Here is a 5,572-nt window from a genome sequence, read left to right on the forward strand (position 1 = left end):
GGATGGTGTTAAATTTGAATTCAATGATATCATTGTATGAGAAAAACGATTCTCAGCGAAGACGGTCAGTCAGCCCATGATATTTCTAAATATATATTTGATGATCTTATTGTGAATAAATTAATTTATATAATATAACCTATATTTACGTGGAACCTTGTTTTAAATTTTCAATCCTTAGATGTAAAAGTTGAACATTTTATAATTTTTTTACTACAAAATAATTATTAAATTATAAGTTTGAAACATTTTGTTAAAATGCTTATAAAAAAAATTATGCTGATATATTTTTAATATTTTCAACATTTTATGGTGTATAAAAAATGAAAATATAAACATTCAGTGAAATTTTCATGCATCAACAGTAAGTTATTCGGTTTTGAATTACAACAAAATAAAATCCCTACACGATAAATCGAATTAATATCCAATCTTGTAAAAATATGTACTTTAACACTCATAAAAATTTAATTTGATTTGCTTGTAAACATTTTTTTTTTGATAAAGGTAGACAAATGTATGAGGAATCTTGTATTACATTTTCAAATCTTAGATATAAATAGAAAACATTTTATGAATTTCTAATTCAAAATAATTTTTGTGAGTTTAGTCTATAGACACAATAACTTTGTAAAATTATATTACCTACCATATAAAAATAATAATTTAGTAGGTATGATATTCATTTTAGGGCCTCCTTATAATGGTTCGCTTTAGAGACTATCTGCAAACTTGTAAATAGTTAAGGAACTGGTAACTGCCAGGTACATATTTTCTGCTGGTTATCATTCTAATTTTTTTTCAAAAATGTTGTTTATAGGTAGTTAATGAATTAAAATTATATAAAAAAAAATAAAAATTTTTTGAGAAAAAAATGCGGGTGTTTATCTTTTACAGAATCGCCGCATTATTGCGTATATTAGGTTTGGAAAATCCAAGTTAAAGCAAAGGCAAAGACTTTGGTAGCATCAGCGTGGCCAAAATTAGAGCGCTTTAGGAAATTTAATTTAAAAACATATAGGTAGGTACTTACTGGTAAAATAGTGGAGGGACTTAATTGATGTATTATTGAGTATAATGAGAAGTTATCGTGATTCGCTTTGTATAATATAAATCCTACATAGGTATAGAATATAAATCGTGTATGCTAAACCTATAGTCTCTGTATTGAGCATTGCTGGAGTGTTTACCTATATTATACTATTATATTTTATTAGGTATTATAATATTATTATCATTTATCATGCCCAACAGTAGGTTTAATCACAGATTAAATAAAACTTGAGTTTCACTTAATCTCTGGTATAATTAAACTAAATAGGATGAGTATTATAATACCTATATACAGCTACACATATATTATATTAGATAATTTGTATATTTGATAAAGTATAGCACCGATCGACATATTATGCACATTCTTACGACTTACCTACATATTTGTATAGAAATTATATTAAAATAACTCGAATTTGTATGTTACACCATTTTAAAACTTTGTAATAAGTAATAAAGTATTAATAATTACCTAACAATAGTATTTCCATTTCCCCATAATTTATATGCATCTATATATAAATATTAAATCAACAATTCTATAAAATGATAGGTAATTTTTAGTTAGTTTTTAACTAAGTTATTAGCTTTTATTATAAATTTTTAATTAGTCCAAATGAATTTAGAATTATACAATATGATTTTTCCAACAGCAGGTCCTAATTTTTTTTTAAAAATGTGTACACTATAACAGTCTAACAAGTAACAGTTATCTATTGATAATCAGTAAAATATTCAAATATTCAAAATATACGCAAACCGTTTTGTTCATGAAGCATTTATGTCAATTTGCAGATCTGATAAAATGCCGGCAAACGTGGTTTGGTTTTTTCTTTTTTATTCAAACTTTACTCAAAATCATTTTTTTGACGATAATATTTGTAGCTATTGCTATTGAACACATTAACAAAACGTGAAACAGTTAAATTAAGCAAGGGAGATCTCTGTATAGTGTATCCCGTATTCTAGTTGTCCTTTATTTTATTTTACTTTGCCTAACAAACAAATTAGCTTATTAAAATCTTTTGGAGTACCTAGTTAAGAAAACACTATACTTTATTTCATAAAAAAAAAATTGTATGATAATTGCCAAAATTAGAATTAAATTTCGCTAAATATGTTTTATATTACAGCAACTTAATTATTAACAGTACATTATATTTTTAATTATTGCGAGTCAAGTGTATGGCATATTATTCTCTAACAATTGAAAGTACCTATGTTCTTAACTGTTCATTTTTATTTTGTTTCGAAAGTGTAATTTATACTATATAATACTAGCTAATCTCACGGCGCACTTCGTTCCCGCAAAAAATTAAAACTTTAAAAAAAATTGTGATTGTTCAACTCGTTTTGGGTGCAACTCAGCTTCCCTGGTAGGCAATCCATCTACGTCGGATCGCGGACAATATGTAAAAGCGTATATCAAGTAGGCAATTTGCGAAAATTGTATTTCATGCATGCTTGCACCTGATCTGCCCGATTAATGGCAACGGGCAACCAAATAATAAATACAAATTTTTACTAATATTATTTCTTATATTATAACCTATTGCAACCATTTATAAATAAAAATGTCCACCGTGAATCTCAAAATCCCCGTTTGAGCACCTCCCCTGGTTGGACCTAGGAGGGTATAAAATACTTTACGACCTATTCAGTCATACCTACCAAACATACAAAATATTTTTTATTAAAATCGGTCGACCCGTTTCAGAGGAGTGCAACCACAAACACCGTGACACGAGATTTTTATATATTAAAAGATTATAATATAGTACCTTCAAGGTGTGAATTCCCCTTTAGGCTTCAATTTACTATATCTTCTTATAATTACAAAATAAATTAGCTTACTTTGTTTTAAGGTTTGTCTGATCATGTCTTAAATCATGAAGTGATATTATTGAATAGCTTCTTCCAATCATGACCTATTATGTATCCCTCCATTGTGCTTATTGTAAATATATTTTATACAAATTGTACAAATTAAATAAATATGACAAAATGTCTTAAATAATTAATGAAAATAAATGCCCCCCAACCGGCCCAACCGCATAGATAGATCCAGTGGTAGCGAAGAACCTTGGAATCCACAGAATCCAGAACCATACCACTCACATAAATAATTTCAAATGTTTTTACTACCTACATAGTAATAGATATAATCTATAAAATATGATTATTTAACAGTAAGGTATTAGAACATATTTCAGCAGATAATATTTAAAAATGTACAAGATAAATATTAATAATTTTTCAGCGTACAAATTATTAATTAATGCCCCCCACCCCCCAGATCTTAACACTGGATCCGTCTCGTACAATAAATATATATTAAATATTATTAGCTGTTGCCAGGTTTTGGCACATATAAGCAACAACAAGCATACTGCATCACAGCGAAGTAAACTTATAAGAATATCATCATAGTGTATTAGTTTTCAAATTATTACATACACAAAATTGTATAAATATTATTATAATAAATAATAATGGATTACTTAATTTATTATGAAACGTAAAACTTATAATTTATAAATTATAAGTTATATATCGTATTAACACATATAGACCATATAGGCGTAGCGACGTGATAAATTTATAAAGCGTATTCTGGTACACAACATTGAACGTAAATGTTATCAGTTATTACTATACCTCAGTAGGTCTTCATCACGTTATCACTTATTAGTGTTATTTATAGTAGGCTAACTATATTATATATATTCACTTGTAAGTCACTTATCTCAATATAATTGCATATTGCATACTACCTACCTATATAACATACAGGGTATATAATAATAATATGTCATAGTATTATACTTCCATTACAGATTTTGAAAATTAAAAGAGCTTTTTGTACAAATCAGATTGGAAGAATGAAAAAAAAATCTAAACGACCGCTGGTTGTTATAATAATGTTTTTCTCTTTTTTTTCTCTGATCGCGGAATCGAACAATATGAATACATATTATAGCTCATTGTGCGTACCAGCGTGCGTGTGATGGCGTTCGCAGAAGACAGCTATTGTACAACGGGCGAGGCCAACGTGTGCCTATATATTTATTTGATCGGTGTGGAGGAGGGTGGCATATCGAGTAACCATCAGTTGCAGCAGTAACAATTTGCAGCAGACGAACGGCGCGGGGCCTGACTTTTGCTAATTATTATCCGAAGACGGTGGCGGTGGTGTGCCCGGTCGGATATATTATGCGCCGCACGCTGAGCGGTTCATTCGATAATATTATATTCCCTTCATTAGCTCATCACTGGCAATATCCGTTCTCTGGCACAGCGGTTTATTTAATCGTTGTGTGTGTGTTTGTGTGTGTGTGTGTGTGTGTGTGTGTGTGTGTGTGAGAGAGAGAGAGAGAGAGGGAGAGATAGTGAGTGGGGAAGAGAGTGATGGAGCCATATTTATAAGGGGTTGAGAGGGCGAAAGAGGAGACCCGCAGAGGCGGTCTTTCAGCCGCAGACATGTCATTTGCCGTGGAGACTCCTCTGCTCGACGATTGCAATTATTATTGTATGCGGCACAAAAGAGGCTCGCCGGTCATCACGGTGGTCGAGGAAAAGGAGGAATCAGTAGCGTCGGAGTCAGTGGCTTCTGCAGTATCGCGCATTACATAATATATATTATATATACATACATCTGTCCATTATTATAATAATATATATTATATGATATTATTATTATGTAAACTATTGTTTTAAATGTCTCTGCCACAGTCGAAAATTCATCCAGCAAACTTTTATCAGAAAAAACAATGAAACGGGTGCTGTTATTCCTGTTGCACCATACTCGTTATCTGTGGTTTGAGATACATATTATGCCAATTTATTTATTTACTCTTGTACTGTACGGACGCAAACCACAGAACATAATTCATTTTAGTACTTAAGTATTTAATAGTTCCTATATGCATTGTGCATAAAATTGATAGATTGTATAAAAATATAGTATATATACGTACATCGTACATGTATAATGTACATAGTATAGCATATTATAATGATGTATAAAGAATATTTTTAAACAATAAACTACACTTGGTATTGTATTAGGTACATTCTCAGTTCTTAGCTACCCAAGTACTTAATTTAACTAGCCGACTGGGTTTAAAATAATTTACAAACTTCCATGATTTTTATAAAGGCTTAACAAATAAATTATGACTAATTGTATAGTCGTCATTTTATTGATTACCAACAAATTACGGTGAACTTTCTATTCAATGTCCAGGCTTTATGATTCACAATCAAAAATTCTATCAATATAAATAGGAAACAAATAAAAATTTTAGAAAATTTCAAATGTTTTAAATAGCACAAAACATCCAAAATATTTTTAAGTCTAGAAAATGTTTGTACATTATTAAAAATTACAATATATTATATATATGATTATATAATGATAATATTTATTTGGTGTAAATGTCAAGTATTGATCTGATGGAAGTCTTTATTAATAAGGAAATGTTATAATATTATTGATTAAAATAATTAATTTTAT

The sequence above is a fragment of the Acyrthosiphon pisum genome, chromosome A2 (assembly GCF_005508785.2).
Source record: "Acyrthosiphon pisum isolate AL4f chromosome A2, pea_aphid_22Mar2018_4r6ur, whole genome shotgun sequence".
Taxonomy (NCBI): domain Eukaryota; kingdom Metazoa; phylum Arthropoda; class Insecta; order Hemiptera; family Aphididae; genus Acyrthosiphon; species Acyrthosiphon pisum.